Genomic DNA, 25,651 nt, shown 5'->3' on the forward strand with positions numbered 1-25,651 from the left:
ATTCCCTTCTTCCTCATTGGACACAATGAGCTCCCAAATGTCCATTTACAGAATGGCATAAACAGTGTTTCCAAACTGCTGTATCCAAAGAAAGGTTTAACACTGTTAGATGAATGGTCACATCACAAAGCAATTTCTCTGAAAGCTTCTTTCTACTTTTTATATGAAGATGTTTCCTTTTTCATGCTAGGTCACAATGCACTTCCAAATACCACTTTGCAGGTTCTACAAAATCAGTGTTTCCAAACTGCTGAATGATAAGAAAGTTTTAACTCTGTGATATGAATGTACACATCACAAAACCGTTTCTCAAATAGTTTCCTTCTCGTTTTATCCAGGGATATTCCCTCTTTTGCAATGGACCTCAAAGGGCTCCCAAATGTCCATTTGCAGAATGCACAAAAACAGTGTTTCCAAACTCCTGGATCCAAAGAAAGGTTTATCACTGTGAGATGAATGGGCGCATCACAAAGCAGTTTCTCAGAAAGTCTCATTCTACATTTTATGTGAACATGTTTCCTTTTTCACCATAGGCCTCAATGTGTCTCCGAATATCCCTTCACAGAATCTACAAAACCAATGTTTCCAAACTGCTGAATGAAAAGTTTAACTCTGCAAGATGAATGCACACATCACAAACTGCTTTCTCGGAAAACTTCCTTCTAGTTTTTATCCTGATATGTTTGCTTTTTCACCACTGGTCTCAATGACCTCCCAAATGTCTATTTGCAGAAAGGACAAAAAGAGAGTTTCCAAACTGCTGATTCCAAAGTAAGGTTTAACTGTGTGAGATGAATGGACACATCACAAAGCAGTTTCTCAGATAGCTTCTCTCTGATTTTTCTGTGAACATACTTCCTTTTTGACAATAGGCCTCAGTGTGTCCCCAAATATCCCTTCGCAGAATCTACAAGAGCAATGTTTTCAAACTGCTGAAGGAAAATAAAAGTTCAACTCTCTCTGAGATCTGAATGCACACATCACAAAGCATTTTCTCAGATAGCTTCCTTCTAGTTATTATGCTGTGATATTCGTTTTTTCATCATTGGCCTCTGTGGTCTCCCAAATGTCCATTCAGAGAATAGACATAAAGAGTGTCTCCTAACTGTTGCATCCAAAGAAATGTTTACCTCTGTGAGATGAATGGACACATCACAAAGCAGTTCCTCAGAAAGCTTCTATTTACTTTTTATTCGAAGATGTTTCCTTTTTCATCCTAGGCCTCAATGCACTCCCAGATATCACTTTGTAGTCTCTAAAAAAAGAGTGTTTCCAAACTGCTGAATGAAAAGAAAGGTTTAACTCTATGAGATGAATGCACATATCACAAAGCGGTTTCGCAGATAGCATCCTTCTAGTTCTCATCGTGGGATATTTGCTTCTTCACTACTGGCCTCAATGAGCTCCTAAATGTCCATTCACAGAACGGACATAAACAGTGTTTCCAAACTGTTGTATCCAAAAAAAGGTATAACTCTGTGACACGAATGAACACATCACAAAGCAGTTTCTCAGAATACTTCTTTCTACTTTTTATCTGAAGATGTAGATAGGCCTCAATGTACTCCCAAATATCACTTCACAGATTCTACAAAAACAGGGTTTCCAAACCGCTGAATGAGAACAAAGGTTTAGTTCTGCAAGATGAATGCACACATCACAAAGTGGTTTCTCAGATAGCATCCTTCTAGTTTTCATCCTGGAATATTCCCCTTTTTGTCATTGGCCTCAATGAGCTCCCAAATGTCCATTCGCAGAATGGACAAAAACAGTGTTTCCAAACTACTGAATCTAAAGAAAGTTTTAACTCTGTAAATTGAATGCTCACATCACAAAGCAGTTTCTCCTAAAGCTTCTTTCCAGTTTTTATTTGAAGATGTTTTCTATTTTACCATAGATATCAAAGCTCTCCCAAACATCCCTTCACAGATTCCACAGAAACAGTGTTTCCAAACTGCTGAATGAGAAGAAAGGTTTAACTATGACAGGTGAAGGCACACATTGTGAAGTGGTTTCTCAGATAGCTTCTTTCTAGATTTTATCCTGATATATTCCCTTTTTCTCCTTTGGCTTCATCAAGCTCCCAAATGTCCACTGGTTGAAAGGACAAAAAGAGTGTTTCCAAACTGCTGATTCTAAAGAATGGTTTAACTCTGTGAGGTGAATGCACACATCACAAAGCAGTTTTTCATAAAGCTTCTTTCTACATTTTATGTAAACATGACTCCTTTTTCACCATAGGTGTCAATGTGCCCCTGAATAACCCTTTGCAGAATCTACAAAAACATTGTTTCCAAGCTGATGAATGTAAAGAAAAGTTTAACTCTGTGAGATGAATGCACACATCAGAAAATGTTTTCTCAGAAAACTTCCTCCTAGTTTTTATCATGATATATTTCCTTTTTTTTCATTGGCCTCAATGACCTCCCAAATGTCTATTAGCAAAATGGACAGAAACAGGGTTTGCAAACTGCTGATTCCAAAAAAGGGTTTAACTCTGTGAGATGAATGGACATATCACATAGCAGTTTCTCAGATAAGTTCCCTCTACTCTTTTATGTTAACATGTTTCCTTTTTGACCATAAGTCTCAGTGCTCCCCCAAATATCCCTTCACAGAATCTACAAAAACAGTAATTCCAAACTGCTGAATGAAAATAAAAGTTTAACTTTGCAAGATGAATGCACACATCACAAAGTGGTTTCTCAGACAGCTTCCTTCCAATTTTTATCCTGGGATATTCGCTTTTTTGCGATGGGCTCCAATGAGCTCTAAAATATGCATTCACAGAATGAATGAAACAGTGTTTCCAAACTGTTGAATCCAAAAAAATGTTTATTTCTGTGAGAAGAGTGCACGCATCACAAAGAAGTTTCTAATAAAGTTTCTTTCTACTTTTTATTTGAAAATATTTCCTTTTTTACCTTAGACCTGAATGCACTCCAAAGTATCCCTACAGAGATTGTACAAAAACAGTGTTTCCAAACTGTTGAATCCAAAGAAAGGTTTAGTTCTGTGAGAAGAGTGCACACACCACAAAAAAAGTTTCTAACAAAGTTTCTTTCTAGTTTTTATTTGAAAATATTTCCTTTTTTACCTTAGACCTGAATGCACTCCAAAATATCCCTATGCAGACTGTACAAAAACAGTGTTTCCAAATTGCTAAATGAGAAGAAAGGTTTAACTCTGACAGGTGAAGGTGCATATCACAAAGTGGTTTCTCTGATAGCTTACTTCTAGTTTTATCCTGGGATATTCTGAGATATTCACTTCTTCACCATTGGCCTCAATGAGCTCCTAAATGTCCTTTCGCAGAGTGGACATCAACAGTGTTTACAAACTGCTATATCCAAAGAAACGTTTATCTCTGTGAGATGAATGGACACATCACAAAGCAGTTTCTCAGAAAGTTTCTTTCTACTTTTCATATGAAGATGTTTTCTTTCTTACCATATACCTGGAAACTCTCCCAAAAATCCCTTTACAGATTCCACAAAAACAGAATTTCTAAACAGTTGAATGAAAAGAAATGTTTAACTCTGCCAAATGAAGGCACACATCAACAAAATGGTTTCTAAGATGGCTTATTCCTAGTTTTCATCCTGGAATATTCCCTTCTTCGCTTTGGCCTTAATGAACTCCTAAATGTCCATTCGCAGAATGGACAAAAACAGTGTTTCCAAACTGCTGAATGCAAAGAAAATTTATCTCTGTGAGATGAATGCACACATCACAAAGCAGTTTCTCAGAAAGCTTCTTTCTAGGTTTTATCTGAAGATGTTTCCTTTTTCACCATAGGCCTCAATACACTCCCAAATATCACTTCAAAGTTTCCACAAAAAGAGTGTTTGCAAACTACTGAATTAGAAGAAAGGTTTAACCCTGCGAGATGAATGCACACATCACAGACCGCTTTCTCAGATAGATTCTTTCTAGTTTTTATTCTGATAAATTTGCTTTTCCACCATTGTCCTCAGTGAGCTAACAAATGTCCATTTGCAAAATGGACAAAAACAGTGTTTACAAACTGCTGAATCCAAATAAATGTTTATCTCTGTGAGACGAGTAAACACATCAAAAAACAGTTTCTCAGAAAGCTTCTTTCTAGTTATTATCCTGAGATATTTCCTTTTTCAGCATAGGCCTCAAAGCATTCTCATATATCCCTTTGTAGATTCTATAAAAACAGTGCTTCCATACTGCTGAATGAAAAGAAAGGTTTAACTCTGTGAGATGAATGCACACATCACAAATGGTCTCACAGATAGTTTACTTCTAGTTTTTATCCTGGGATATTCGTTTTTTTCGCCATAGTTCTCAAGGGGCTCCCAAATGCCCATTCAGAGAATGAAGAAAAACTGTGTTTCCAAACTGCTGAATCCAAAAAAAGACTTAACTCTGTGAGATGAAAGCACACATCACAAATAAGTTTCTCATAAAGCTTCTTTCTGGTTTTTATTTGAAGATGTTTCCTTTTTCACACTAGGCCTCAAGGCACTCCCTAATATCATTTTGCAGGCTCCACAAAAACCATGTTTAGTAACTTCTGAATGAAAAGAAAGGTTTAACTCTGTGAGATGAATGCACCCATCACAAAACGGTTTCTCAGATAGCTTCCTTCTAGTGTTTATCCTAGGATATTCCTTTTTTCACCAATGGCCTGAATAAGCTCCAAAATGTCCATTTGAAGAATGGACAACAAAAATGTTTCCATACTTCAGAATCCAAAGACAGATTTAACTCTGTGAGATAAATGGACACATCACAAAGCAGTTTCTCAAAAAACTTCTTTCTTGTTTTTATTTGAAGATATTTCCTTTTTCACCACAGGCCTCAAAGCACTCTCAAATATCCCTTCATAGATTCTACAAAAACACTGTTTCCAAACTGCTGATTGAAAAGAAAGATTTAAGTCTGTGAGATGAATGCACACATCACAAACACTTTCTCTGATAGTGTCCTTCTAGTTTTTATCTTGGGAAAATCGCTTTTTTGCCATGGGCCTCAAAGGGCTCCCAGATATCCATTCATAGAATGGACAAAAACAGTATTTCTAAACTGCTGAATCCAAAGAAAGGTTTAAATCTGTGAGATGAACGTACACATCACAAAGCAGTTTCTCAGAAAGCTTCTTTCTAGTTTTATTTGAAGATGTTTCGTTTTTTACCATAGTCCTCAAAGGTCTACCAAATATCCCTTCACAGATTCCACAAAAACAGCGTTTCCAAACTACTGAGTGAAGAGAAAGTTTAACTGCCAGGTGAAGGAACACTTTGCAAAGTGATTTCTCAAAGAACTTCCTCCTAGTTTTAATCCTGTGAGATTCGTATATTCACTTTGGCATTAATGAGCTCCCAAATGTCCATTCGTAGAATGGACAGAAACAGTGTTTTCAAACTGCTGATTCCAAGAAAGGTTTATCTCTGTGAAATGAATACACACATCACAGAACAATTTCTCAGAAAGCTTCCTTCTAGTTTTTATCTGAAGATGTTTCCTTTTTCACCATAGGTTTCAATGCACTCCAAATATCCCTTCAGAGATTCTACACAGGAGTGCTTACAAACTGTGGAATGAAAAGAAAGGTTTAACTCTGAGAGATGAATGCACATATTACAAAGTGGTTTCTCAGCTATGTTCCTTCTATTTTTTTTTTTTTATCCTGGGACATTCGCTTTTTCACCATTAGCCTCACTGAGCTCTGAAATATCTGTTCTCAGAATGGACAAAAACAGTGTTCCCAAACTGCCAAATCCAAAGAAAGTTTTAACTCTGTGAGATGAATGCACACATCACAAAGCAGTTTCTCTGAAAGCCTCTTTCTACTTTTTATCTGAAGTTGTTTCCTTTTGCACCATAGGCCTCAAGGAGCTCCAAAATAACCCTTCGTAGATTCTACAAAAACTTTGTTTCCAAACTGCTGATTGAAAAGAAAGGTTTAACTCTGGGAGATTAATGCACACATCACTAAGCAGTTTCTCAGATAGCTTCCTTCTAGTTTTTTCCTGCGACATTTGCTTTTCACCTTTGGCCTCAATGACCTCCCAAATATCCATTCACAGAATGGACACAAAGTTTCCAAACTGCTGAATGAAAAGTAAGGTTTAGCAGTGATACATGAATGCACACATCACAAAGCGGATCCTCAGATACCTTCCTTCTAGTTTTTATCATGTGATATTACCTTTTTCACCATTGGCCTCAATTAGCTCCCAAATGTTCATTCACATAATGGACAAAAACCATGTTACCAAACTGCTTAATCCACAGAAAGATTTATCTCTGTGAGATCAATGCACATATCACAAATCAGTTTCTCAGAAATCTTTTTTCTAGTTTTTATCTTAAGATGTTTCCTTTTTCAGTGCAGGCCACAATGTGTTCCCAAATATCCCTTCACAGATTCTTCAAAAATGTTGTTTCCAAACTGCGGAGTGAAAATATATGATTTACACTGTGAGATGAGTGCACAATCCCAAAGTAGTTTCTCAGATAGTTTCCTTCTAGTATTGGTCAAGCGATATTCCTTTTATGCCCTTGGATTCAATGAGTTCCCAAATGTCCATTTACAGAATGGACCAAACAGTGTTTCTAAACTACTGAATCCAAAAAGGTTTGATGCTGTGAGATGAATTCACATATCACAAAGCAGTTTCTCAGAAAGCTTCTCTCTAGTTTTTATTTGAAGATGTTTCCTTTTCCACCTTTGGCCTCAATGTGATCCCAAATATCTATTCGCAGATTCTACAAAAAGTGTTTGTAAACATCTGAGTGAAAAGAAAGGTATGATTCTGCAGGATAAATGCACACATCATGAAACTGTTTTGTAGATAGCTTCCTTTTAGTTTTTTTCCTGGGATATTCGGTTTTTCACCATTGACCTCAATGAGCTCCCAAATATCTATTTGCAGAATGAACACGAACAGTGTTTCCAAACTGCTGAATGAAAAGAAACTTTTATCACTGAGTCATGTATGCACAAATCACAAAGTTGTTTATCAGAAAACTTCCTTTTAGTTTATATCCTGGGATATTCACTTTTTAGTCCTTGGCCTCAATGAGCTCCTGAAAGTCTATTCGCAGAATGGACAAAAGCAGTGTTTCCGAAGTGCTGAATCCAAAGAAAGGTTTAACTCTGTGAGATGAATAAGCACATCACAAACCAGTTTCTCAGAAAACACCTTTCTAGTTTTTATCTCAAGATGTTTCCTTTTTCACCACAGGTCTCAATGCGCTCCCAAATATCCCTTTGCAGATTCTACAAAAACAGTGTTTCCAAACTACTGAAAGAAAATAAAGGATTAACCCTGCGAGATGAGTACACACATCACAAAGCAGTAGTTTTTATCCTGGGTTATATGCTTTTTTGCCATTTGCCTCAATGAGCTCCAAAATGTCCATTAACAGAATGGAAAAAAACAGTGTTTTCAAACAGCTGTATGAAAAGAAAGGTTTAACACTATGAGATGAATGCACACATCACTAAGCAGTTTCTTAGATAGCCTCCTTCTAGTTTTAATCCTTGGATATTCACCTTTTGCTATCAGCCTGAATGAATTCCCAGTGTTTCCAAACTGTTTCATCCAAAGAAAGGTTTAACTCTGGGAAATGAAAGCACACATCACAAAGCTGCTTCTCAGAAAGCTTCTTTCTTGATTTTATCTGAAGATGTTCCTTTTACACCATAGGCCTTAATGAGCTCTCAAATATCTGTTTGCAGATTCCACAAAAACAATGTTTCCACACTGTCAAAATGAAAAGAGTGGTTTAAATCTTCGAGGTGAATGCACATACTACAAAGCCGTTTCTCTGATAGATTTTTCTTGTTTTAATCCTGGGATATTCACTTTTTGGCCACTGGACACAATGAGTTTCCAGATGTCTATTCGCAGAATGGATAAAAACAGTGTTTCCAAACTGCCAATTAAAAAGAAATGTTTAATTCTGTGATATGAATGCACACAACACAAAGCCGTTTCTCAGAATACTTCTTTCTAGTTTTTATCTGAAGGTGTATTCTTTTTCAACATAAGCCTCAATTCACTCTCAAACATCCCTCCAAATGTTCTACAAGATTAGTGTTTCCAAACTTCTGAAGAAAAGAAAGTTTTAACTCTGCAAAATGAATCCTCACATAAGTAAGTGGTTTCTCAGATAGCTTCCCTCTAGTTATCCTGGGATATTCTCTTTTTTCCATGAGCCTCAATGAGCTCTGAAACGTTTGCTCACAGAATGGACAAAAACAGTGTTTCCAAACTGCTGAATTCAAACACAAGTTTAACTCTGTGAGTTGAATGCACACATCAAAAAGCAGTGTCTCAGAAAGCTTCTTTCTAGTTTTCATCTCAAGGTATTTTCTTTTTCACCATAAACCTCAATGCACTCCCAAATATCCCCTTGCAGATATTACAATAACAGTGATTCCAAACTGATGAATGAAAATAAAGGTTTAGAGGGTGGAGCAAGATGGCCGAATAGGAACAGCTCTAGTCTCCAACTCCCAGTGCGAGCAACACAGAAGACCGGTGATTTCTGCAATTTCAACTGTGGTACTGCGTTCATCTCACTAGGGAGTGCCGGATAATTGGTGCTGGTCAGCTGCTGCAGCGCGACCAGCAAGGGCTGAAGCAGGGCGAGGCATCACCTCACCTGGGAAGCGCAAAGGGGAAGGGAATCCCTTTTCCTAGCCAGGGGAAACGAGACACACAACACCTGGAAAATCAGGTAACTCCCACCCCAACACTGCGCTTTAAGCAAACGGGCACACCAGGAGATTATATCCCACACCTGGCCAGGAGGTTCCCACCCCCACGGAGCCTCCCTCACTGCTAGCACAGCAGTCTGTGATCTAACTGCAAGGCAGCAGCGAGGCTGGGGGAGGGGCGCCCACCATTACTGAGGCTTAAGTAGGTAAACAAAGCCGCTGGGAAGCTCGAACTGGGTGGAGCTCACAGCAGCTCAAGGAGGCCTGCCAGTCTCTGTAGACTCCACCTCTGGGGACAGGGCACAGCTAAACAACAACAACAACAACAAAAGCAATAGAAACCTCTGCAGATGCAAATGACTCTGTCTGACAGCTTTGAAGAGAGCAGTGGCTCTCCCAACATGGAGGTTGAGATCTGAGAAGGGGCAGACTGCTTGCTCAAGTGGGTCCCCGACCCGTGATTAGCCTAACTGGGAGACATTCCCCAGTAGGGACAGTCTGACACCCCATACCTCACAGGGTGGAGTACACCCCTGAGAGGAAGTTTCCAAAGTAAGAATCAGACAGCTACACTCGCTGTTCAGCAATATTCTATCTTCTGCAGCCTCTGCTGCTGACACCCAGGCAATCAGGGTCTGGAGTGGACCTCAAGCAATCTCCAACAGACGTACAGCTGAGGGTCATGACTGTTAGAAGGAAAACTATCAAACAGGAAGGACACCTACACCAAAACCCCATCAGTACGTCACCATCATCAAAAACCAGAGGCAAATAAAACCACAAAGATGGGGAAAAAGCAGGGCAGAAAAGCTGGAAATTCAAAAAATAAGAGCGCATCTCCCCCGGCAAAGGAACGCAGCTCATCGCCAGCAATGGATCAAAGCTTGATGGAGAATGACTTTGACGAGATGAGAGAAGAAGGGTTCAGTCCATCAAACTTCTCAGAGCTAAAGGAGGAATTATGTACCCAGCGCAAAGAAACTAAAAATCTTGAAAAAGAGTGGAAGAATTGATAGCTAGAGTAATTAATGCAGAGAAGGTCATAAACGAACTGACAGAGATGAAAACCATGACACGAGAAATACGTGACAAATGCACAAGCTTCAGTAACCAACTCGATCAACTGGAAGAAAGAGTATGAGCGATTGAGGATCAAATGAATGAAATGAAATGAGAAGAGAAACCTAAAGAAAAAAGAAGAAAAAGAAATGAACAAAGCCTGCAAGAAGTATGGGATTATGTAAAAAGACCAAATCTATGTCTGATTGGGGTGCCTGAAAGGGAGGGGGAAAATGGAACCAAGTTGGAAAACATTCTTCAGGATATCATCCAGGAGAACTTCCCCAACCTACTAGGGCAGAAGAGCAACTCCAAGACATATAATTGTCAGATTGACCAAAGTTGAAATGAAGGAAAAAGTCTTAAGGGCAGCCAGAGAGAAAGGTCGGGTTACCCACAAAAGGAAGCCCATCTTCTGACTAACAGCAGATCTCTCGACAGAAACTCCACAAGCCAGAAGAGAGTGGGGGCCAATATTCAACATTCTTAAAGAAAAGAATTTTCAACCCAGAATTTCCTATCCAGCCAAACAAAGTTTCATAAGTGAAGGAGTAATAAAATTCTCTACAGATAAGCAAATGCTTAGAGATTTTGTCACCACCAGGCCTGCCTTACAAGAGACACTGAAGGAAGCACTAAACATGGAAAGGAACAACCGGTACCAACCATTGCGAAAACATGCCAAAATGTAAACACCATTGAGGCTAGGAAGAAACTGAATCAACTAACGAGCAAAATAACCAGTCAATATCATAATGGCAGGATCAAGTTCACACATAACAATATTAACCTTAAATGTAAATGGGCCAAATGGTCCAATTAAAAGACACAGACTGGCAAACTGGATAAAGAGTCAAGACCCATCAGTCTGCTGTATTCAGGAGAACCATCTGACATGCAGAGCCACACATAGGCTCAAAATAAAGGGATGGAGGAAGATCTACCAAGCAAATGGAGAACAGAAAAAAGCAGGGATTGCAATACTAGTCTCTGAAAAAACAGACTTTAAACCATCAAAAATCAAAAGAGACAAAGAAGGCCATTACATAATGGTAAAGGGATCAATTGAACAGGAAGAGCTAATTATCCTAAATATATATGCACCCAATACAGGAGCACCAAGATTCATAAAGCAAGTCTTTAGAGACTTACAAAGAGACTTAGACTCCCATACAGTAATAATGGGAGACTTCAACACTCCCCTGTCAACATTAGACAGATCAACGAGATAGAAAGTTAACAAGGACATCCAGGAATAGAACTCCTCTCTGCAGCAAGCAGACCTAATAGACATCTGTAGAACTCTCCACCCCAAATCAACAGAATATACACTCTTCTCAGCACCACATCACACTTATTCCAAAATTGACCACATAATTGGAAGTAAAGCACTCCTCAGCAAATGTACAATAACAGAAATTATAACAAACTGTCTCAGACCACAGTGCAATCAAACTAGAACTCAGGACTAAGAAACTCAATCAAAACCGCTCAACTACATGGAAACTGAACAACCTGCTCCTGAATGACTACTGGGTACATAACGAAATGAAGGCAGAAATAAAGATGTTCTTTGAAACCAATAGGAACAAAGATACAACATACCAGAATCTCTGGGACACATTTAAGCAGTGTGTAGAACGAAACTTATAGCACTAAATGCCCACAAGAGAAAGCTGGAAAGATCTAAAATTGACACTCTAACATCACAATTAAAAGAACTAGAGAAACAAGAGCAAATACATTCAAACGCTAGCAGAAGGCAAGAAATAACTAAGGTCAGAGCAGAACTGAAGGAGATAGAGACACAAAAAATCCCTGCAAAATATCAATGAATCCAGGAGTTGGTTTTTTGAAAAGATCAACGAAATTGACAGACTGCTAGCAAGACGAATAAAGAAGAAAAGAGAGAAGAATCAAATAGACGCAATAAAAAGTGATAAAGAGGATATCACCACCGACCCCACAGAAATACAAACTACCATCAGAGAATGCTATAAACACCTCTATGCAAATAAACTAGAAAATCTAGAAGAAATGGATAATTTCCTGGACACTTACACTCTTCCAAGACTAAACCAGGAAGAAGTTGAATCCCTGAATAGACCAATAGCAGGCTCTGAAATTGAGGCAATAATTAATAGCCTACCAACCAAAAAAAGTCCAGGACCAGATGGATTCACAGCTGAATTCTACCAGAGGTACAAGGAGGAACTGGTACAACTCCTTCTGAAACTATTCCAATCAATAGAAAAAGAGGGAATCCTCCCTAACTCATTTTATGACGCCAACATCATCCTGATACCAAAGCCGGGCAGAGACACAACAAAAAAAAAGAATGTTAGACCAATATCCCAGATGAACATCGATGCAAAAATCCTCAATAAAATACTGGCAAACCGGATTCAGTAGCACATCAAAAAGCTTATCCACCATGATCAAGTGGGCTTCATCCCTGGGATGCAAGTTTGGTTCAACATTCGCAAATGAATAAACATAATCCAGTATATAAACACAACCAAAGACAAGAACCACATGATTATCTCAATAGATGCAGAAAAGGCTTTTGACAAAATTCAACAGCCCTTCATGCTAAAAACGCTCAATAAATTCGGTATTGATGGAATGTATCTCAAAATAATAAGAGCTATTTATGACAAACCCACAGCCAATATCATACTGAATGGGCAAAAACTGGAAAAATTCCCTTTGAAAACTGGCACAAGACAGGAATGCCCTCTCTCACCACTCCTATTCAACGTAGTGTTGGAAGTTCTGGCTAGGGCAATTAGGCAAGAGAAAGAAATCAAGGGTATTCAGTTAGGAAAAGAGGAAGTCAAATTGTCCCTGTTTGCAGATGACATGATTGTATATTTAGAAAACCCCATTGTCTCGCCCAAAATCTCCTTAAGCTGATAAGCAACTTCAGCAAAGTGTCAGGATACAAAATTAATGTGCAAAAATCACAAGCATTCTTATACACCAGTAACAGACAAACAGAGAGCCAAATCATGAATGAACTTCCATTCACAATTGCTTCAAAGAGAATAAAATACCTAGGAATCCAACCTACAAGGGATGTAAAGGACCTCTTCAAGGAGAACTACAAACCACTGCTCAGGGAAGTAAAATAGGACACAAATAAATGGAAGAACATACCATGCTCATGGATAGGAAGAATCAATATCATGAAAATGGCCATACTACCCAAGGTAATTGATAGATTCAATGCCATCCTCATCAAGCTACCAATGAGTTTCTTCACAGAATTGGAAAAAACTACTTTAAAGTTCATATGGAACCAAAAAAGAGCCTGCATTGCCAAGACAATCCTAAGTCAAAGGAACAAAGCTGGAGGCATCACGCTACCTGACTTCAAACTATACTACAAGGCTACAGTAACCAAAACAGCATGGAACTGGTATCAAAACAGAGATATAGACCAATGGAACAGAACAGAGTCCTCAGAAATAATACCACACATCTACAGCCATCTGATCTTTGACAAACCTGAGAGAAACAAGAAATGGGGAAAGGATTCCCTATTTAACAAACAGTGCTGGGAAAATTTGCTAGCCATAGGTAGAAAGCTGAAACTGGATCCTTTCCTTACTCCTTATACGAAAATTAATTCAAGATGGATTAGAGACTTAAATGTTAGACCTAATACCATAAAAACCCTAGAAGAAAACCTAGGTAGTACCATTCAGGACATAGGCATGGGCAAGGACTTCATGTCTAAAACACCAAAAGCAACGGCAGCAAAAGCCAAAATTGACAAATGGGATCTCATTAAACTAAAGAGTTTCTGCACAGCAAAAGAAACTACCATCAGAGTGAACAGGCAACCTACAGAATGGGAGTATTTTGCAATCTACTCATCTGACAAAAGGCTAATAACCAGAACCTACAAAGAACTCAAACAAATTTGCAAGAAAAAAACAAACAACCCCATCAAAAAGTGGGCAAAGGATATGAACAGACATTTCTCCAAAGGAGACATTCATACAGCCAACAGACACATGAAAAAATGCTCATCATCACTGGCCATCAGAGAAATGCAAATCAAAACCACAATGAGATACCATCTCACACCAGTTAGAATGGCAATCATTAAAAAGTCAGGAAACAACAGGTGCTGGAGAGGATGTGGAGAAATAGGAACACTTTTACACTGTTGGTGGGATTGTAAACTAGTTCAACCATTATGAAAAACAGTATGGCGATTCCTCAAGGATCTAGAACTAGAAGTACCATATGACCCAGCCATCCCATTACTGGGGATATACCCAAAGGATTATAAATTATGCTGCTATAAAGACACATGCACACATGGATTTATTGCGGCACTATTCACAATAGCAAAGGATTGGAATCAACCCAAATGTCCATCAGTGACAGACTGGATTAAGAAAATGTGGCACATATACACCATGGAATACTATGCAACCATAAAAAAGGATGATGTGATGTGAATGCACAAATCACAAAACAGTTTCTCAGAATACTTATTTCCAGTATTTACCTGGATTTGTTTCCTTTTTCACCATAAGCCTCAATACACTCCCAAATATCCCTTTACAAATGCTGCAAACACAGTGTTTCCAAACTGGTGAAAGAAAAGAACGTTTTAACTCTATGAGATGAATGCACGTTTCACAAAGCAGTTTCTCCGATAGCTTTCTTCTGGTTTTTATGCTGGGTTATTTACTTTTTTTGTCATTTCCCTCAGTAAGCTCCCAAATGTCCATTAACAGAATGGAAAAAAAAACAGTGTTCTCATACACCTGAATGATAGGAAAGGTTTAGCACACTAGAAGAATGCACACATCACAGAGCAGTTTCTTAGAGAGTCTCCTCCTAGTTTTAATTCTAGGATATTCACCTTTAGCCATAGACTGCAATGATTTCCCAAATGTCCGTTCATACAATGGACAAAAACAGTGTTTCCAAACTGCTGAATCAAGGTTTAATTCTGGGAGGTGATTGCACACATCACAAAGCTGTTTCTCAGATAGTTTCTTTCTTGATTTTATCTGAAAATGTCCCTTTTTCACCATAGGCCTCAATGAGCTCTTAAATATCCTTTTGCCGATCCAACAAAAACAGGGTTTCCAAACTGCTGAATGAAAAGAAATGTTTAACTCTTCAAGGTGAATGCACATATTACAAAGTGGTTTCTCAAATAGCTTCTTCTTGTTTTTATCCTGGGATTCTCACTTTTTCACCACTGGCCTGAATGAGTTCCCAAATGTTCATTTGCTGAATGAACAAAAACAGTACTTCCAAACTGATGTAAAAAGAAATATTTAACTCTGTGAAATGAATACACAAATCACAAAGCAATTTCTCAGAAAGCTTCTTTCTAGTATTTAAGTAAAGATGTTTCCTTTTTCACCATAGGCCTAAATTCACTCCCAAATATCCCTTTGCAGATTGTAAAAAACAGTGTTTCCAAACTGCTTAATGAAACGAAATGTTTAACTCTGTCACACGAATATACACATCACAAAGTGTTTTCTCAGATAGCTATTCTCTAGTTCTTACCTGAAGTTGCTTCCTATTTCACCATAGGCCTCAATTCAATCCCAATTACCTCTTCACAGATCCTACAAAAATAGTGTTTCCAAACTGCTGAATGAAAACAAAGATTTAACTCTGCAAGATGAATGAATACACCACAAAACAGTTTCTCAGACATATTCCTTCTTGTTTTTACCCTGTGATATTTGCTTTTTTGCCATTGGCCTCAATGAGTTCCCATATGTCCATTTGCAGAATGGACAAAAACAGTGTTTCCACACTACTGAATCCAAAGAGAGGTGTAACTCCATGAGATGAATGTACACACCACAAAGCAGTTTCTCAGATAGCTTGTTTCTAGTTTCTACCTGAATATGTTTCTTTTTTCACTGTAAGCCACAATGTGCTCCCAAATATCCATTCACACATCCTACAAAAACATTGTTTCCAAACTGCTACTTGAAAACAAAGGTTTAACTCTGTGAGATGAATGCACACATCACAAAGCTGTTTCTCATATAACTTCCTTCTAGTTTTTATCCTGTGATATTTAAAATTTTTGCCATTGGCTTCAGTGAGCTCCCAATTCTCCATTCATAGATGGACATAAACAATGTTTTCAAACTGCTGGAAGGAAACAAAGTTTACTTCTGTAAGATGAATGCACATATCCCAAAACTGGTACTCAGAAAGCTTTTTTCTAGTTTTTATTGTAGATGTTTCTTTTTACAACATAGGCCTCAATGGGCTTGCAAATATCCCTTTGCAAATTTAACAAAAATGGTGATTCCAAACTGCTCAATCTAAAGAAAGTTTTAAGACTTTGAAATCAATACACACATTGCAAATCAGTTTCTCAGAAAGATTCTTTCTAGCTTATCTGAAGATATTTCCTTTTTCAGCAAAGACCTTAATGTGATCACAAAAATCCCTTCACAGAATCTACAAAAACAGTGTTTCCAAACAGCTGAATTAAAAGGAAGTTTTAACTCTGTGAGGGGAATGCAGACATTACAAAGCAGTTTCTCAGATATCTTCCTCCTAGTTTTTATTCAGTGATATTCCCTTTTTTGCCTTTTGTCTCAAAGGGGTCCCAAATGTCCAATCACAGACTGGACAAAACCAGTGTTTGTAAACTGCTGAATGAAAAGGAAGGTTTACCTCGGTGAGGTGAATGCACACATCACAAAGTAGTTTGTCAGATAGCTTCCTTCTAGTTTTTATCCTGGGATACTCGTTTCTTCACCATTGGAATCAAGAGCTCCCAAATGTCCATTCGCAGAATGCACAAAGACAGTATAGCCAAACTGCTGCATCCAAAGAAAAGTTTAACTCTGTGAGATGAATTCACATATCACAAAGCAATTTCTCCCAAAACTTCCTGCTAGTTTTTATCTGAAGATGTTTCCTTTTCAACGTAGGCCTCAGTGCACTCCCAAATATTCCTTGCAGATTTCACAATAACACTGTTTCCAAACTGCTGAGTGAAAAGGAAGATTTAAATATACGAGATGAATGCACACATCACAAAGGGGTCTCTCAAATAGCTTCCTTCTAGTTTTATTCTGTGATATTCACTTTTTCGCCATTGGCCTCAATTAACTCCCAAATGTCAATTTGCAGAGTGGACAAAAACCATGTTTCAAAACTGCTGAATAAAAAGAAATTTTTAACCCTGTGATATTAATGCACACATCACAAACCAGTTTCTCAGAAAGCTCCTTTCTAGATCTTATCTGAAGATGTTTCCTTTTTCACCATAGGCCTCAATGAGCTAAAAATATCCCTTCGCAGATTCTACAAAAAGAGTGTTTCCAAACTGGTGAATGAAAAAATGGTTTAACTCTGTGAGATGAATGCACACATCCAAAAGCGGTTTCTCAGATATCTTCCTTCTAGTTTTTATTCTGGGATATTCACTTTTTCACAGTTGGCTTCAATGAGCTCCCAAATGTCCATTCACAAAACGGACAAAAACAGTGTTTCCAAACTGCTGAATACAGATAAAGGTTTATTCTTGTGATATGAATGCACACATCACAAAGCAGTTTCTCAGAAGGCTTCTTTATGGTTCTGATCTGACGATGATCCCTTTTTCTCCACAGGCCTCAATGCTCTCAAAAAATATCCCTTTGCAGATTCTACAGCAACAGTGTTTACAAACTGCTGAATGAAAAAAAAGAAAACTTTAACTCTGCGAGATGAATGCACACGTCAAAAAGTGGTTTCTCAGATAGATTCCTACTAGTTTTTATCCAGGGATATTCACTCTTTCACCACTGGCCTCAATGAGTTCCCAAATGTCCATTTGCAGAAAGGACAAAAACAGTGTTCCCAAACTGCTGAATCCAAAGAAAGGTTTAACTCCGTGAGATAAATGCACACATCACAAAGCAGTTTCTCAGAAAGCATCTATCTAGTATTATTCTGAAGATGATTTCTTTTTCACCATATGCCTCAATTTAGCCCCAAATATCCCTTCGCAGACTCTGAAAAAACAGTTTCCATGTTGGAGAATGAACATAAAGGTTTAACTCTGAGAGATGAATGCACACATCAAAAAGCAGTTTCTCAGATAGCTTCCTTCTAGATTTTATCCTGCGATATTCCCTTTTTCACCGTTAGCCTCTGTGATTTCCCAAATGTCCATTCACAGAATGTGCATAGACAGTGTTTCCAACTTCCTGAATCAAAGGAAATGTTTAACACTGTAAGAAGAATGCACACATCACAAAGCAGCTTCTCAGAAAGCAGCTTTCTAATTTTTATATGAGGATGTTTCCTTTTTCACCACAGGCCTCAATGTGCTCCCAAATATATCTTTGAAGGTTCTACAAAAACAGTGTTTCAAAATTGCTGAATGATAAGCAAGGTTTATCTTTGTTAGGTGAATGCAAACATGTTTTTATCATGAAATATTCACTTTTTTACCATTGGCCTCAATAATCTCCCAATGTCCATTTGCAGAATGCACAAAAACTGTGTTTCCAGACTGCTGAATCCATAGAAAGGTATAACACTGTGAGATGAATGCATACATCACAAAGAAGTTTCTCAGAAAGCATATTTCTAATTTTTATCTGAGGATGTTTCCTTTTTCACCATAGGCCTCAATGGGCTCCCAAATATATCTTTGAAGATTCTACAAAAACAGTGTTTCAAAACTGCTGAATGAAAAGAAAGGTTTATCTCTGTTAGGTGAAGGCAAACATCAGAAAGCGTTTTCTCAGATAGCTTTCTTTTCGTTTTTATCCTGGAAAGTTCACGTATTTTAACATTGGCCTCAATAACCTCCCAAATGTCTATTCGCAGAATGGCAAAAACTGTGTTTCCAGATTACTTAGTCCATAGAAAGGTATAACACTGTGAGATGAATGCATACATCACAAAGCAGTTTCTCAGAATGATTCTTTCTAATTTCTATCTTAAGATGTTTCCTTTTTCACCATAGGCCTCAATGTACTCCAATTATCCCTTCTCATTGTCTACAAAAACAGTGTTTCCAAACTGATGAATGAAAAGAAAGGTTTAACTCAGCAAGGTGAATACACATATCACAAATCGGTTTCTCAGATAGCCTCCTTCTATTTTTTATCCTGGGGTATTCACTTTTTTGCCATTGGCCTCAATGAACTCCCAAGTGTCCATTCACAGAACAGACAAAAACAGTATTTCCAGACTGCTGAATAAAAAGAAAATTTTACCTCTGTGAGATGAATGTGCATATCACAAAGTAGTTTCTCAGAAAGCTTCTTTCTAGTTTTTATCTGAAGATGTTTCCTTTTTCACTATAGGCCTGAATGCGTTCTCACATATCCCTTTTCAGATTCTACAAAAACAATGCTTCCAAACTGCTAAATGAAAAGAAAAGTTTAACTCTTCCAGATGAAGTCACATATCACAAAGTAGTTTCTCAGATAGCTTCTTCTAGTTTTTATCCAGGGATTTCCCTTTTTTTCACCATTGACCTCAGTGTGCTACCAAATGTTTATTCGCAGAATGGACAAAAAGAGAGTTTCTAAACTGCTAAATAAAAAGAAATGTTTAACTCTGTGATAAGAAGGCACACATCACAAAGCAATTTGTCAGAATCCATCTTTCTAATATTTATCTGAAGGTATTTTCGTTTTCACCAAAGGCCTCAATGTACTCTCAAATTCACTGTGAATATTCTACAAAAATAGTGTTTGCAAACTTCTGAATGAAAAGAAATGTTTAACTCTGCAAAATGAATGCACACGTGATAAAGTAGTTTCTCAAAGAGCTTCCTTCTAGTATTTATCCTGGGATATATGCTTTTTCACCATTGGTCTAAATGAGCTAACAAATGTCCATTCACAGAACAGACAAAAAATGCTGACTCCAAAGAAATGTTTTACTCTGTTAGATGAGTGCACACATCACAAAGCAGTTTCTCAGAAAGCTTCTTTCTAGTTTTTATTTGAGGATATTTCCTTTTTCACCATAGGCCTCAAAGCACTCCGAAATACCCCCTTGCAGATTCTACAAAAACAGTGTTTCCAAACTCCTGAATGAACAGAAAAGTTTAACTCTGTGAAGTGAATGCACACATCACAAAACCGTTTCTCAGATAGCTTCCTACCAGTTTTTATGCTGGGATATTCACTTTTTCACCATTGACCTCAATGAGCTCACAAATGTCCATTCACAGAATGGACAAAACTGTGTTTCCACACTGGTGAATCCAAGGAAAGCTTTAAATATGTGAGATGAATGCCCACGTTACAAAACAGTTTCTCAGAAAGCTTCTTCCTAGTTTTTATCTGAAGTTTTTATGTTTTTCACCATAGACCTCTAAGCATTACCAAATATCCCTTCACTGATTCAAGAAAAACTGTGTTTCCAAATTGCGGAATGCAAAGAAAGGTATAACTCTGTGAGATGAATACACACATCACAAAGTGGTTTCACAGATAGCTTCCTTATAGTTTTTTCCTGGGATAGTCACTTTTTCACCATTGGACTCAATGAGCTCACAAATGTCTATTTGCAGAATGAACACAGTGTTTTCAAACTACTGATTGTAAAAAAGGTTTAACACTGAGTGATGAATGTGTACATCACAAAGTGGTTTCTCAGATAGTTTCCTTTTAGTTTTTATTTTGGGATATTTGCTTTTCATTCTCTGGCCTCAATGAGCTCCCAAATGTCCATTCTCAGAATGGAAAAAAACAGTGTTTCCAAAAGACTGAATTCAAAGAAGTGTTCAACTTTGTGAGGTGCATGCACACATCACACACCAGTTTTTCACAAAGCTTCTTTCTAGTTGTTTTCCGGAGATGTTTCCTTTTTCACCATAGACCTCAAAACACCCCCAAGTATCGCTTCTCAGATTGTACAAAAACAGTGTTTCCAAACTGCAGAATGATAAGAAAGATTTAGCTATGCACAATGAATATAAATATCACAAACTGCTTTCTTAGATAGCTTCCTTCTAGTTTTTATCCTGGGATATTCCCTTTTCTGCCATTGGCTTTAATGAGATCCCAAATATCCATTGACAGATTAGACAAAAACAATATTTCCAAACTTCTGTATCAAAAGAAAGTTTTAACTACGTGAGATGAATGTACACATCACAAAGCCATTTGTCAGAAAATTTCGTACTAGTTTTTATAAGAAGGTATTTCCTTTTTACCATAGGCCTCATTGCACTCAATATCCCTACTCAGATTCTACAAAAACAGTGTTTCCAAACTGCTGAATTAAAAGAAATGTTTAGCTCTGGGAGATGAATGCACACATCACAAAGCGGTTTCTCAGATAGCTTCTTTCTAGTTTTTGTCCTGAGATATTCACTTGTTTGTAATTAGCCTCAATAAGAACTCAAATATACACTCATAGAATATACAAAAAGAGTGTTTCCAAACTGCTGAATCCAAAGAAAGGTTTAACTTTGTGAGATGAATGCACACATCACAAAGCAGTTCCTCAGAAAGCTTTCTACTTTTCATCTGAAGATGTTTTTCTTTTCCAGCATAGACCTCAATGCACTCCCAAATATCCCTTTGCACATTCCACAAAAACAATGTTTCCAAACTGCTGAATGAAAAAAAAAAAAGGTTTAACTCTATGAGATGAATGCACACATCACAAAGTGGTTTCTCAGATAGCTTTTTACCAGTTTTTATGCTGGGATATTTGCTTTTTTGACACTGACCACAGTGAGCTCACAAATGTCCATTCACAGAATGGACAAAACCATGTTTCCACACTAGTGAATCCAAGGAAAGCTTTAACTCTGTGAGATGAATGCACACATAACAAAGCAGTTTCTCAGAAAGTTTCTTTCTAGTTTCTATCTGAAGATGTTCCTTTTTCACCGTAGGCCTCAATGTGATCCCAAATATCCCTTTGCAGATCCTACAAAAACAGTTTTCCCAAACTGCTGCTTGAAAAGAACTGTGCAACTCTGCCATATGAAAGTACACACCACAAAGTGATTTCTCAGATAGCTTCCTTGTAGTTTTTATCCTGGGATATTTGTTTTTTAACCATTGGTCTCAATGAGCTCAGAAATGTCCATTCACAGAATCGACAAAAACAGTGTTTTCAAACTGCTGATCAAAAAGAAAGGTTTTATTCTGTGATAGGAATGCACACATCTTGAAGCAGTTTCTCTGAAAGCATCTTTCTAGTTTTTATCTTAAGATGTTTCCTTTTTCACCACAGGCCTCAATGTGCTCCCAAATATCCCTTTGCAGATTCTACAAAAACAGTGTTTCCAAACTACTGAATTCAAAGTGATATTTAACTTGACATGATGAATGCCCACATCACAAAGCGGTCCCTCAGATAGTTTTTTCTGGTTTTATCCTGGGATATTCATTTCTTTGCCAATGGCCTCAATTAACTCCCAAATGTTCATTTGCAGTTTATATCTGAAGACGTTTCTTTTTTCAAAATAAACCTCAATGCACTCCCAAATATCCTTTCATAGATTCTACAAAAACAGTGTTTCCAAAGTGCTGAGTGAAAAGAAAGGTTTAAATCTGTGAGATTATTGCATGCATCCAAAAGTGGTTTCTCAGAGAGCTTCATTCTAGTTTTCTTCCTGAGATATTCACTTTATCTCCATTGGCCCAATGAGTTCCTAAATGTCCATTCGCAGAATGGACAAAAAAGTGTTCCAAAACTGCTGAATACAAAGAAAAGGTTAACTCTGTGAGATGAATTCACACATCAGAAAGGAGTTTCTCAGAAAGCTTCTTTCTAGTTTTTATCTAAAGTTATTTTTTTTCACCACAGACCTCAAGGCTCTCCTAAATATCCCTCCACAGATTCTACAAAAACAGTGTTTCCAAATTGCTGAATGAAAAGAAAGGTTTAACTCTGTGAGATGATGGCACACATCACAGAGTGGTTTCTTAGAGAGTTTTCTCCTAGTTTTAATCTAAAGATGTTTCCTTTTTCACCACAGGCCTCATTGTGCTGCCAAATATCCCTTCACAGATTCTACAAAAAAATTGTTTCTAAACTGCTGAATGAAAACAAATGTTTAACTCTGAGAGATTAATGTGGCTCCTCATGACAAAGTGGCTCCTCAGATAGCTTCCTTCTAGTTTTCTTCCTGGGATATTCGTTTTTTTTTTTTTTTTTCCAATGGCCTCCCAAATGTCCACTAGCACAACAGAAAAATATAGTGTTTCCAAACTGCTGAATCCAAAGAAAGGTTTACATCTGTGAGGAGAATGCATGCATCACATAGAGGTTTCTCAGAAAGATTCTTTCTAGTTTTTATCTGAAGATGTTTCTTATTTCAAAATAAACCTCAATACGCTCCCAAATATCCCTTCATATATTCTACAAAAACAGTATTTCCAAAGTGCTGAATGAAAAGAATGGTTTAAATCTGCGAGATGATTGCACACATCAAAAAGCAGTTTCTGAGAGAGCTTCCTTTTAGTTTTCATCCTGGGATACTTGCTTTTTCGTCCTTGGTCATAATGAGTTCCCAAATGTCCATTTGCAGAATGGACAAAAAAAGTGTTTCCAAACTGCTAAATTCAAAGAAAGGTTTAATTCCCTGAGATAAATGCACACATCACAAAAGTGTTTCTCAGAAAGCTTCCTTCTAGTTTTGATCTAAAGCTATTTTCTTTTTCACCACTGGTCTCGATGCACTACTCAATATCCCTACACAGATTCTACAAAAACTGTATTTCCAAACTGCTGAATGAAAAGAAATGTTTAACTCTGCCATATGAATGCATACATCACAAAATAGTTCCTGAGATATCTTCCTTCTAGTTTTTATGCTGAGATATTTGCTTTTTTTGCCATTGACCTCAGTGAACTCAAAAATGTCCCTTTCCAGAATGGACAAAACCATGTTTCCAAACTGGTGAATCCAAGGAAAGCTTTAATTCTGTGAGATGAATGCACACATCAAAAAGCAGATTTTCAGAAGCTTCTTTCTAGTTTTTATCTGAAGATACTTTCTTTTTCACCATAACCCTTTGTGCTCCCATATATCCTTTGGCAAATTCTACAAAACATTTTTTCCAAACTGCTGAATCAAAAGAAAAGTTTAGCTCTGTGAGAAGAATGTACAGATTAAAAAGTGATTTTTCAGAAATACTCTATTTTTTATCAGAAGATATTTTCTTTTTTACCATAAGTCTCAAAGAGCTCCCAAATGTCCATTCACAGAATGTACAAACAAAGTATTTCCAAACTGCCAAATGAAAAGAAAGGTTTACCCCTGTGTGATAAATGTCCACATCATAAAGCAGTTTCTCAGATAGCTTCCTTCTAGTTTTTATGAAGGCTTATTTGCTTTTTTGCCATTGACCTCAATGACCTCCCAACGTACATTTGCAGAATGGACAAAAGTAGTGTTTCCAAACCACTGATTCAAAAGAAAAGTTTAACTCTGTGAGATGAATGCACACATCACAAAGCACGTTCTCAGGAAGCTTCTTTCTAGTTTTTATCTGAAAAAATGCCTTTTTAATCATAGGCCTCAATGTGCTCCCAAATATCCTTTCATGGATTCTACAGAAACTGTTTCCAAACTGCTGAATGAAAAGAAAGTTTTACCTATGTGAAATGAATGCTCACATGGGAAAGCAGTTTCTCACAAAGCTTCTTTCTAGTTTTTATTTGAAGATATTTTCATTTTCACTATAGGCCTCAATGCACTCCCAAATGTCCATTCGCAGAATGTACAAAAAGTGTGTTTCCAAACTGCTGAGTGAAAAGAAAGTTTTAACTCTGTCAGATGAATGCTCACATTGTAAAGCAGTTTCTCTGATAGCTTCCTACTAGTTCTTATCCTGGGATATTCACTTTTTCATCATTGGCCTCAATGAGCTCTCAAGTGTCCATTCACAGAATAGACAAAAACACTGTTTCCATACTGCTGAATGAAGGGAAACGTTTAACTCTGTGAGATGAATGTAAACATCACAAAGCAGTTTCTGAGAAAACTTCTTTCTAGTTTTAATCTGAAGGTATTTTCTTTTTCACCATAGGCTCAATGCACTCCAAATTATCCCTTCACAGATTCTACAAAAACAGTGTGTCCAAACTGGTGAATGTAAAGAAAGGTTTAACTCTGAGAGATGAATGCACACATCACAAAGTAGTTTCTCAGATAGCTTCCATTTAGTTTTTAATCATGAGATATTTGATTTTTCTTTAATGCCCTAAATGAGTTCCCAAATGTCCATTCACAGAATGGACAAAAACAGTGTTTCCAAACTGCTGAATCCAAAGAAAGTTTTAACTCTGTGAGATGAATACACCCATCACAAAGCGGTTTCTCAGAAGGCTTCTTTTTAGTTTTATCTGAAGACATTTTCTTATTCACTATAGACCTCAGTGTGCTCCCAAATATCCCTTCACAGATTCTACAAAAACAGTGTACCCAAATTGTTGAATGAAAAAAGGTTAAACTCTACTAGACGAATGCACATATCACAAAGCAGTTTCTCATATGGTTTCCTTCTAGTTTTTATCCTGGCATATTTGTTTCTTCACCATTGGCCTCTATGAGTTCCCATATGTCCATTTGCCAAAGGCACAAAATCAGTGTTTCCAAAATGATGAATCAAAAGAAAAGTTTATCTCTGTGAGATGAATGCACACATCACAAACCAATTTTTCAGATAGCTTCCTTCTATTATTTGTCCTGGGATTTTCACTTTTTCCATTGACCTCAATGAACTCCCAAGTGTCCATTCACAGAAAGGAAAAAAAAAAAAACATTATTTTCAAACTGCTGAATCAAAAGAAAGGTTAAACTCTGTGAGATGAATGCACAAATCACAAAGCAGTTTCTCAGAAGGATTCTTTCTACTTTTTATTAGAAGATATTTTCTTTTTCACCATAGGCTTCAA

This window comes from Theropithecus gelada, chromosome 8, assembly GCF_003255815.1.
Source record: "Theropithecus gelada isolate Dixy chromosome 8, Tgel_1.0, whole genome shotgun sequence".
Classification (NCBI taxonomy): Eukaryota; Metazoa; Chordata; class Mammalia; order Primates; family Cercopithecidae; genus Theropithecus; species Theropithecus gelada.